This window comes from Anomaloglossus baeobatrachus, chromosome 9 (genome assembly GCF_048569485.1).
Source record: "Anomaloglossus baeobatrachus isolate aAnoBae1 chromosome 9, aAnoBae1.hap1, whole genome shotgun sequence".
NCBI lineage: Eukaryota > Metazoa > Chordata > Amphibia > Anura > Aromobatidae > Anomaloglossus > Anomaloglossus baeobatrachus.
In genome coordinates, this window is record NC_134361.1 from 93,486,209 (window position 1) to 93,498,513 (window position 12,305).

A 12,305-nucleotide genomic window follows, 5' to 3' on the forward strand; every position below is an offset into this window, starting at 1 on the left:
GCAGCTGCTAGGAGTCGGCTGCCTGCTCCCTGCACACGTAACTAAGATAAACATCGGGTAACTAAGACTGCGGTTACCCGATGTTTACCTTGGTTACGAGCATCTGCAGCTGCTAGATAAACATCGGGTAACTAAGACCACGGTTACCTGATGTTTACCTTGGTTACGAGCGTCCTCCGCTCTCAGGCAGGGGAGAGTGGAGAGAGAAGGAGGGAGAGGGAGGGAGGTGGAGAGAGAGGGAGAGAGGGGGAGGGAGGGAGGTGGAGAGAGAGACTGATCATGTGAGGCTGGTTTCTGTGCATGCTCAGTAGAGCAAGCAGGATCCTGTCTATCAGCACGCCAGCGTTCACCTGCGTTCGCGTGCTGTTTAGTCAGGATCCAGCAATTTGCAGTATTTGGACGCAGCTCAAAAACGCTACAAGTAGCGTTTTTGAAAAAAGTTAAAAAACTGCAAGTCACTGGATCCTCACTATAACGCATGTAAACGCAGGTGAACGCATGTTGACGCGAGTCCATTGCAAATGCATTGAAATGAAAACGCATTTGCACTGGATCCGTTTTTGCGTTAAAAAAACGTTCATGATGGATGTTAAAAAAACGTAGTGTGAAAGCAGCCTAACAGAGGTACTGGGAGACCAGGAACAGATCGCTGTGCACCAACAAACTAAAAGTATTAAAACCAAGACACAGATGTGTCTTTTGTAGGACTTATATAGGCCTAGGAAGCTCATCACATGGGAGCATGCCAGGTTACTTTCAAATCCTGGCATGGAGTACGGGAAGGTTTAGCAGACTGGGGAGCAGAGCCCAGAATCTGGACACATGTGTAACAATAGATAGCAAAAATAACAAAGAATCCGATATGCCTGGTAAGGTACATAACAAGAAAGTGCACTATGTAATAAGGGATGGCAATATATTTAATGAGGGGAGACTGCACACACATAGAATATATAATCTGTAGCTTTGTTGCAGTAAAAGGAGAGAGGCTGAGACACATTTCCTGCACAAGGACCCCAAGATGTTAGTTTCCGCCCCAGTGGTGACATCACAGTTGATGTCTTAAGTAGAGATGAGCGAACCGGTTGTGGTTCGGCTCGAGTTCGGTTCGTCGAACGGAGGTCTCGTTCGAGTTCAGTTCGGCGAACGTTCGACGAACCGAACTCGAACCGAATAGGAAACAACGGCAGGCAATCACAAACACATAAAAATACCTAGAAAACACCCTCAAAGTTGTCCAAAAGGTGACAAACAACTCACAACACAACACAAACACATGGGAAAGTGACAAGGACATATACTCATGCGAAAACAAAAGAGCTGGACAAGGAAAAAGAGGAGGAGACACAGATATATGAGTATATGCACGGAAACATCGATGCCGTTACTGTGCAACTTGAGCCCTGCTCATTTTAGGCTTCCAATCTGGATAAATTGCCTGAGCTTGCCACGTACGCATTGGGGATCTTGTCATGTCGTGCAGCCAGCGTTCTCTCGGAACCTGTCTTCAGTGCTGCTGGGGGTCTGCTGGCAGATAAGAACACGCGTCTGTCCACTGACAATGTGGACATGGCTCTCAGAGGACTTTTCTTCCCCTGGGTCAGCCAGGGGACGCGAAAGGCACACGTATTTTTGAGAGTGCGTCATGCAAAGCATCTTTTTCATCTTGAAAATGGGGGTCAACTGATGCCAGTCAAGTGGGGTGTGTGTGGCCCAATTAGTGGAAACGAGGGAGACTGTGGTTGGAGTCCCCTCGCTTTTGAAAAAAGAACCAAGATGAACAAGTCATGGCTCTCAGAGGACTTTTCTTCCCCTGGCTCATCCAGGGGAGGTGAAAGGCACGCGCATTTTTGAGAGTGCTTCATGCAAAGCATCTTTTTCATCTTGAAAATGGGGGTCAACTGATGCCAGTCAAGTGGGGTGTGTGTGGCCCAATTAGTGGAAACGAGGGAGACTGTGGTTGGAGTCCCCTCGCTTTTGAAAAAAGAACCAAGATGAACAAGTCATGGCTCTCAGAGGACTTTTCTTCCCCTGGCTCATCCAGGGGAGGTGAAAGGCACACGTATTTTTGAGAGTGCTTCATGCAAAGCATCTTTTTCATCTTGAAAATGGGGGTCAACTGATGCCAGTCAAGTGGGGTGTGTGTGGCCCAATTAGTGGAAACGAGGGAGACTGTGGTTGGAGTCCCCTTGCTGTGTTTTACATGCTTTTGGAAGGGCATGACATGGCTTAGAGGTTGACTTTCAGCATCTGCAAACTGTTGGCTACCAAAATGCTTCCTTTCCAACCTTTTTAACCGAGGATTTTCGAGACCTTATGCCCATCGCAGTGCCCCAAGAGCCGATGCCCAGGCGCCACTCCTTCTCCAACAAAGGCGTGCACGCGCTACACCAGCATGTCGCACCAAACATCACCGCTTCTTTGAGAAACTGTGTGACAGGGTGCATTTCACCACAGATACTTGGCCCAGTAAGCATGGACAGGGGCGTTACATGTCGCTGCCTGGGCAATGGGTTACTATGGGGAGAGATGGAGAAGGGTCTGCTGTACAAGTCTTGCTGTCCCCACGAGTTGTATCAATCCTTCCTCTGTATGTAGAAGTTAATACACTGTTTCTGCCTCCTCAACCTCGTGTGAGTCCTTCACCTCGGCCCAAACCCTGTGTGGTCAGGGCACCCTTCCTTGTAACTGCGCACAAGGAATCCCACACACCTCCTTACTATGCTGGCAGCAGAGCTCAATGCCATCATGCGGTCAAATGTTTACTTTGAAATGTATGGGAAATGTGAGTCACACCGCTGAGAAGTTGTGGACGGTTAGCTCTGGAGACCAAGTTTCATCAATGGTTGTCTCCACTCAACCAGCAGCCAGGGAAGGCCAGGTGCGACAATGATGCAAACATGGGTGCTGCCCTTCGCCGTGACAATGTGACACACGTGCCTTGTGTGGCTCACGTGTTGAACCTGGTTGTCCAGGAATTTTTAAAGCACTATCCTGGCCTACATGGCCTTCTGCAAAGGGCATGGTGTAACGCCTTCCTTAATCCACACACTCAGATGGGCTGTAAAGGATAGGCTAGAGGGAAGCCACTCACCAAGCAGGACCTCCAGAACCCTGAAACCCTTTAACCCCTATTCAGGGATTAGGAATTACACAGGGCCCAAGGTGATCAATACCTGTGGAAGGCTGCAGTTCCAGAGAATAGTAGTCAGGCAGGGACAAAACATTAATTGAGGAACAGGAACAGAATGGGACGGCCAGGACTTAATCAGAAAACAAGCAGAGGTGAAATGCGGATCGGCCAACAAGGTACATAAACAGCAAGCAGGAAAAGTAGTCAGGTAACAAGCACACAAAATCATAACACTAAACTGGGGGTAAAAGTAACCAGAGGTTCATAGCTATGTCTGGCAGTGGTCTGCAGACAGGATGGGCATAAAAAAGGGTGTGGTGTCTTCCCATTGGTTGTAGCTGAATGATGGTACTTCATCTGTGAGATACCCACCAGCTACATTCAGCCAGAGATTTTGCATCTGTCAAGGTAATGCAGCCCAGTGGGTGAGCATAACCTGCGTCCACCTGAACCGCTGGCATCAACTTCTCTCCCATCATCAGCACTATTCATGAAAGGAACACGTTGTCACCTGGCGATCGGAGTACAAATTGATGGAGCGTACTCCGTTGATGACTTAACCGCAGTGTGCGGCAATGATGCAAACCTGGCTGCGGGCCATCGTCAGGGCAATGTGACACACGTGCCTTGTATGGCTCACGTGTTGAATCAAATTCTCCAGCAATTTTTAAAACACCATACCGGCCTACATGGCCTTGTGCAGTGGGCACGCTCGCTATGTGCTCACTTCCATCGTGCGCACACAGCAGCTCAACAACTTTCGTCGCTCCAGAAGTCTTTAGATCTAGTGGTTAAACGCCTGAAATGCGATGTGCCAACATGCAGGAATTGGAATCTGCACATGTTGCAGCGTGTGTGGCAGCACCGCCGAACCCTGCTGCAATACGTTATGACATATAGCCTGGCCTAACTTGATCCAGGGGTGGTGCAGATCACGCTGCTGGAGTGGTGTCAGATCAAGGACCTATGCACCCTTCTACACAGTTTACAAATGTCGACGAAGATGTTTAGCACTGGCAATGCCATTCTCAGCGTGACAATTCTGGTCATCTACATGATGGAGCACACTGTAAGCATTATTCGAAGTCAGGTGTTGGGACAAGAGGAAGGGGAGGAAGTACAGGAGGAGTCATATGCGGAAGGGATAACAAGATCTACGAGGTCCAGATGGTCAGCGGCACCTAGGCGGCAGTCATGGTGGGGGAGAGGGATTAACAAGGGCGCATAGTATCAGCAAAAAGTGTTGAGGAAGGTGCAGGAGCCCATGAAGAAATGGAGGACAAACTGGCGATGGGCATGGAAGACTCAGCAGATGAGTGAGAGCTTGCTCACATTTCGGTTGTGCGAGGTTGGGGGGAGAGGGCAGAGGAAGGAGGCACGATTCTCACCTCTCTGCCACCAACACACCAAGGACTTGGTCCTCCTGGATGCACAAGACACATGAGCGCCTTCTTGCTGCACTACCTACAACATGACCCTCGGATTGTACGAATTCGAAGTAATGCTAACTACTGGGTTGCCACACTGTTAGATCCCCGGTACAAGACAAAATTTGGCGAAATAATTCCTGCCATAGAAAGGGACGCACGTATACAGGAGTATCTGCAGAAGGTGGTACGCAATCTTAGATCTGCTTTTCCACTAAACACCAGTGCTGCACAGAGTGAATCTCAACGCTTTGTCATGGATAGGAGGAAATGGTCTTTTACTTGTCCACATCTGAGGGACCGAGGACTGGCTGCTGTGCTGAGATGGCATTGAGTACGGTGTCCCTGCAGAGTTGCAGTTGCAGTTACAAAATGAGTTGAAAAAGGACAGATGCTGGTGGAAAGGGGAACAGGTGTGTTGGAAAGGGGAAAAAAGTTTTTGTCCGTGGGTTTGGTGGTTAAGCAAAAGTAACATTTGCTGAAGAAACACCATCTGTTACGGTGGGACTGGCAGATTTGGATAAGGTGGTATTGTCGCGGGCGGGGAGGAGGGTGTCAGCACACCGCGCTCACCCCTTCTGCTCGGGTCCGGCAGCTGCTCAGTGGTGGCTCGAGCGGTGGGCCGGATCCCGGGGTTTCTCGAGCGACACTCCTCGCCCGTGAGTGAAAGGGGGGTTTTGTGGTTGGGTGTGGGGATTGTTATAGTTCGTGACGCCACCCACGGTTGTGGTGATTTCACCACCACTGCTAAATATGGGGATCCCGGGGATGGTGATGTGGAGCAGCCAGTTGTTGTGTCGCCCCTCCGTGGGTAGGGGTTGGTGATCCCGGGGCCCAGTGGGGTGCAGGGGCGCAGGGGCAGCGCTGTGCCTTGCGGCACTGAGGTACTCACTCAGCCAGTAAACACGACACAGTTCTCGGTAAACAAACGGCTGGTTGGACGGGTCCCTCGGACGGTTCACGGTGCTGCGGTTCCCTGCAGTTAGCGGTGACGGTCTCTTCCCTGCACCTTTGAAATGTCTGTTTGGTAGCGGTGGATTCCCACCGGTTACCCGCTCCCCGACTGCAATCTGTGCCGGAGGAGCTCCACATTTTGCCCGCAGGCGCCGGCCCTGGGAAACTGGTGCCTTGGCGGTGGCGGTGTTTCCCCGTTGTGGTTGGACCTTTGCCGTCAATCAGGACTTGCTTGTTGGGGGATCTACGTCCCCTTCACTAACGGATTTAGCAATTTACAGCGACTCCAAGCCTTGCTGGGATCCGAAAAGCCCCTGCTCTGGTGCTGACTGCCCTTTGTATACTGCTCCAGACCCCCGGATACACACAGCCTCCGTGGCCCTTCCAGCAACCTCCAGACAGTCCCACTGCAGATCTTCACCACTGTCTGCTGACCTTGCTGACTCCGTCTGGGCACACAGCCACAGACTAACTTCAGGCTTTCTTTCTTTACTGTCACTTCACTTAGCTGTTTACTCTAGCCCTGTCTAGACTACTCCTTCACTCCTTCCACTTCCTCCTCCCTGACTAGACTCTCCTTCACTCTTGCCCTGCCTTGGCTCGACTGCCTGGTTTCTTCCCGCCTCCAGAGTTGTGAGCTCCTCGGTGGGCGGAGCCAACCGCCTGGCCCACCCCCTGGTGTGCATCATCAGCCTCTGGAGGAAGGCAACAAGGATTTGTGGGTTAGCTGGTGTACCTGCAGGGAATGTGGGGTGCGTGTGTGTTGTTATCTGTGTCCCCTGGCTTGCCCAGGGCGACACATTCCCCCTTAGCAAAACGCAGACCGTCCTCGGGCTGCCCGTCCAACACCGGTTTTATTTTCCTTTTTGTTTTCTGTAAAGGTAAAACGGTATAACATAATAAACGGTAAATTATATACATTTTTAATCATAACTCTTCCCAAGACGGGAGGCACATTTACTTTTAACGTTGCAACGGTGTACGGTCACGGTTTCCGCTCTCTCCCACCCAAGCAACCTGGCCCTGATGCTGCCCCTAAAACCCAGGCAGCACCCCTTGACCCACAGTCCAGCACAAGTCACCCGAGCGGGATCTGTCCTTGCCCTCCAGAGGGTAGCCACCGGTTCCTTTGGTGGCTGGGCCCCAGCCTGCTCCGCTCAGGGCCCTCCCTCCAACCTGCCTCTCCGGAGACGGTATTGCGGAAACGGTAACGGTAACCAACATATTTACAAGCCACTTAACGTTTGTGGTGCCCTGCAAGTTCACGGGCTTGTCCATGGATAGTTCCCATGCAAAACTTTAAACGGTCCCCACGGGGACAACGGTGCCGGCTCCAGCCGGTTGCAAATCAACACACAAATCAGGTGACTTCTTCGGTAATTTCACTTATCATTTCAAACTTTTTAAACTTTTTCAAACAAACAGCAACTTCAGTGATGGTCCCAACGGGGACGGTGCAACGGGCATCCGCTGCCCTACTCAGATTCTTCGGCTGCGGCGGACCCATCTTCCTCCGACATGGGCTCGGTGTCAGGCCCGGAGTCACCATCAACAGCTTCCGCACCAGACGGGTAGCTTCCAACCGCCGTAGCTTCTGGGCTTGCTATTCCCTGGGCCGCAATCACGGGGGGGTGTACGCCCAATGGGCCAGGTGCTGTGCAGCATGCGAGCAAGTAGGACGGAGGCAACCTAGGAGCCAGGGTCAGACCGGGTCCCTCAGCCGCAGCGGCCGGTCCCTCCGGGACACAGGGGCGTGGGTCACTCTCCTGTTCCTCCATTCCATACACTCGCGCTACGGCAACTAGCGCCTCCACCTCTGCGGCCCATTGCTCCATCAGCCCGCCGATCTGCCTCTGATAATGACGACAAATCTCCACCGTTCGGGCCCTCAGCCATGCCGCTGTCCCGGGCACCAGCTCGGCCGCCTCCGCATAGCTCGGCGGGGCGGACATTTTCCATTAGGGTCGATGGATCGGGGGGTCCCAGTGTGTTTGTTGCGGCGCCACACTTACATGCGTCCAGCCGCCATCGCGTCCCCCTCAGCTCTTTCCGGCCCCTCCTCTCTCGGGGCGGGGTTTTGGCCTTCGCGCCTCTACTGCTCGAGAAGACGCTCGAGCGGGAACTTTTCGCGCCAAAGATGGCGGCTTCTGAAATTTTTCTGCCGGACACCTCCGGCGGTAACAAGGCGCACCTCTACCTGACGGCAGAGCGGTAGGATCCTGTTCGTGACGCCAAGTTGTCGCGGGCGGGGAGGAGGGTGTCAGCACACCGCGCTCACCCCTTCTGCTCGGGTCCGGCAGCTGCTCCCGGTGGCTCGAGCTGTGGGCCGGATCCCGGGGTTTCTCGAGCGACACTCCTCGCCCGTGAGTGAAAGGGGGTTGTTGGGTGAGGGGATTGTTATAGTTCGTGACGCCACCCACGGTTGTGGTGATTTCACCACCGCTGCTCAATATGGGGATCCCAGGGATGGTGATGTGGAGCAGCCAGTTGTTGTGTTGCCCCTCCGTGGGTAGGGGTTGGTGATCCCGGGGCCCAGTGGGGTGCAGGGGCGCAGGGGCAGCGCTGTGCCTTGCGGCACTGAGGTACTCACTCAGCCAGTAAACATGAAACAGTTCTCGGTAAACAAACGGCTGGTTGGACGGGTCCCTCGGACGGTTCACGGTGCTGCGGTTCCCTGCAGTTAGCGGTGACGGTCTCTTCCCTGCACCTTTGAAATGTCTGTTTGGTAGCGGTGGATTCCCACCGGTTACCCACTCCCCGACTACAATCTGGGCCGGAGGAGCTCCACACTTTGCCCGCAGGCGCCGGCCCTGGGAAACTGGTGCCTTGGCGGTGGCGGTGTTTCCCCGTTGTGGTTGGACCTTTGCCGTCAATCAGGACTTGCTTGTTGGGGGATCTACGTCCCCTTCACTAACGGATTTAGCAATTTACAGCGACTCCAAGCCTTGCTGGGATCCGAAAAGCCCCTGCTCTGGTGCTGACTGCCCTTTGTATACTGCTCCAGACCCCCGGATACACACAGCCTCCGTGGCCCTTCCAGCAACCTCCAGACAGTCCCACTGCAGATCTTCACCACTGTCTGCTGACCTTGCTGACTCCGTCTGGGCACACAGCCACAGACTAACTTCAGGCTTTCTTTCTTTACTGTCACTTCACTTAGCTGTTTACTCTAGCCCTGTCTAGACTACTCCTTCACTCCTTCCACTTCCTCCTCCCTGACTAGACTCTCCTTCACTCTTGCCCTGCCTGGGCTCGACTGCCTGGTTTCTTCCCGCCTCCAGAGTTGTGAGCTCCTCGGTGGGCGGAGCCAACCGCCTGGCCCACCCCCTGGTGTGCATCATCAGCCTCTGGAGGAAGGCAACAAGGATTTGTGGGTTAGCTGGTGTACCTGCAGGGAATGTGGGGTGCGTGTGTGTTGTTATCTGTGTCCCCTGGCTTGCCCAGGGCGACACAGTATATACTATGTTACCGCTATATAACGAAAATTAATAAGAAAAGAAAGAGAAAGGTATATATCCCCATCAGCAGTCAATGTCCACCGTGTTCCCAGATGGAAAAGGATAGGTTGGCAACTGGAAGGTTAGGTGAAGGATACAGAGCTGTGTGGCTATGAAACTAATAGTAGCCTGAACCGAGTTAGACGCCACTCGGATCTGGAGACTGGGAGCCCTGTTAGCGTCACAGGGTCCACACGCCCACCCAGCCCTGTTATCATCTGCCTTATCTGTGAGGCTTCAGCTAACAAGGGTATTCAGGGGGGGTAATGTGTTTTGTCTATGTTTACGTAGATAACTGGGAAGATCTTGTGATGCGCCACTGGTAAGTCATGTTCGCACACACACACACACACACACACACGCACAAACACACAATTACTGCTACGCAGAGGGATTAGCAGGTAGTAGGCAACAGAATAGATTGTTCAATTATTTAAATTGTATGCATGGTTCTTATTGTTTGTTTTGGTAAAGTTAAACAATCATTTATCAACCCAACTGCCTAGAGTCCTTTTCCTGTTGCCTGGTTTTGCTGCATACTGGGGAGCCCACCCTGTACACAACTTAAAATGAAGCATAAGTCGCAATGTGAATTTCACTGTGCTACAATGCGGCCTAGCGTGCCTTTGCAACCACTGCCTGCCCCATCAAGTGCATCTGCGTGCTCTTCATCCTCTGTGACTGTGGGGACAGCAGTCTCACATGGTTTTTCACACTGAACTTCCACCCCTTTACACGCAACAGGGAGTGTGATTGGCAGGTCATCACTTGTTTTGGAAGTGGAAACAGAAGGTATTGTTGAGCTGTCAGACATCGACAAAACCAACATTGGATGCAGGCTACATTATATCCACACCTGCACCTTCGTCACAGATTGGCTGGACTACCTGCATTTAATAATTGCATTCCAGAAATGGAAAGGAATGTAGAATGCACATGTGTTGTACCTTGCTTGGCAGCAAAGGAACACTAACTTAGTATTACAGACAATTTTAGGAAGGCAGAAAAAGAGTCAGATCTTTGGGCAAATTAAATAGCGTGGAAAAAGTGGACAGGTGGGTACAGTGGCCGTGTTCTGTGGGTACCAGGACAGTAAAGGAAGCCTCACTTTCTATCCCTCCGAATGATCAAATGCAGCAAGGAATTCCCTGAGTTTGTTATAAAATTAGCGTAGCAAAATGTGCATGAGGGTGTCATGCAGAGGTGCTGCAAATAGAATTGCACCAGTGGGACACTAATGGAGTACAACAGCCACTTCTTGTATGCCACTAAATAGCAGCATTTTTTGCTATCATTATAGCTTATTAAAAACAGAGCAGGAGGGTGTCATGCAGAGGTGCTGCACATAGATTTGCACCAGTGGGGAACTAATGGAGTACAACAGCCACTTCTTGTATGCCACTAAGTTTACTCAATTTTTGGTATTATAATGTCTTAGTAACAATGAGTTTGAGTGTGCAATGCAGGCAGACGTGCTGCAAATATCTTTGCACTAGTGGGACAATAATGAAGTCCAACAGCCACTTTTAGGATGCCACTAAATGGCAGCATTTTTTGCTATCATTATAGCTTATTAAAAACAGAGCAGGAGGGTGTCATGCAGAGGTGTTGCACATAGATTTGCACCAGTGGGGCACTAATGGAGTACAATAGCCACTTCTTGTATGCCACTAAGTTTCCTCAGTGTTTGCTAGTATAATGGCTTAGTAACACTGAGTTTGAGTGTGCAATGCAGGCAGAGGTACTGCAAATATCTTTGCACTAGTGGGACAATACATATAGAGGTCCCACAATGTTCCCAGATTCGCTGTCCCAGCCTATGAAGACCAGAACTTTCCCCATAGGCTGGAACACCAGCCACTGCCAGCTCTCATGCTCTCATTAGTTTTCATGACGGTAATGCCAGTATTATGTGTCCAGTATTATTTTATCCATTTTTTTACTTTAATATTGAAGTCTATGAAAACGGATCCAGTAACAGATTGACATTTATCTTGCTTTTTGCATCAGTTTCAAATGGAACAGAAATAGCAATTAGTTAACAGATCCATTTTTCATAAACGTGAAAGTTAAAAAAACAGGTCCAACTGAAATCTGTAATTTAGAAACAGACAAAAAAGTTGTGTTTGCACAAATATTTGTGCAAACGGATCTCTGCTGGATCCATTCTAATGGATAATTACTGGATATGTGATCTTAGCTTTACTTCAACCCTACATCTACTTTTTACAATATCCATATTACCTTACACATACTCGAAGATCATTTTCTCTTCAAAACACCTAAAACAATTAGTGGCAAGCAAGAGGGGTGGAATCTAGAACTCTATTATCTATCTTGACACATTTTCTTTTGTTCTATCTGACATTCTTCTAATTTGTGTAAATGCATGTACCGTATTTTTCGGATTATGAGACACACTTTTTGGCCCAAAATTTTGGGAGGAAAATGAGGGGTGCGTCTTATACTGGGAATGTTGCTTACCGGTGGTGGTGGAGAGGGGTCGCAGGAGTAATGCTGCAGGCACTGCTGTGCTTGGGCTGCAGGCACTGTTCTGGGGCTGCAGGCCGCGGGTGCTGTGCTGTGCTGGGTCTGCGGGCGCTCTGCTGTGCTGGAGCTGCAGGACGGGGGCACTGTGCTGTGCTGGGGCTGTGGACTGCGAGCACTGTTCTGTGCTGGGGCTTTGGGCGCCATCCTGAAAATATCAGCAGTGTGGACTTCAAATAATGGCGTCCATATTGATCACGTGCGTAGATAGAGTTCTCGACTCAAGATCTCATTTGCGTATGCGCCACCTCCAGCCTATTGATCACCCAGCAGCGGACTTAAGGAAAATGGTGCCTGGAGGTGGCGCGTGCGCAGATGAGATCTACAGCTCCATCTACACACACGCTGACGCCGGGCGCCATTTCTTTGAAGCCCGCATCGCCGACACTTTCTGGAAGCTGCCTGCCTCACTGCGCCCGCAAAGAGCATCTGTGACACCCGCCGCACCGCCAGCAGCATCGCCCTACTGCACCATCGCCCCTGACTTCTGTGACCCTGCTCCACCATTGCTGCCACCTGCTCCCGGTAAGACACCACCGGATTGTAAGACGGACCCCAATATTTTTACCTTTTTTTTCTTCTAAATTTGGGGTGCATCTTATGTTCCGAAAAATACGGTAAATCATTCACTATAATCTTTATTTATGCACAGTAGCATTCACTGCTGTTTTTATTTGGACATATCTCAAGAAAGAAATCTATTGTACTGTAAAACTACATGAATCCTCTTATTTACTAAATCTAACA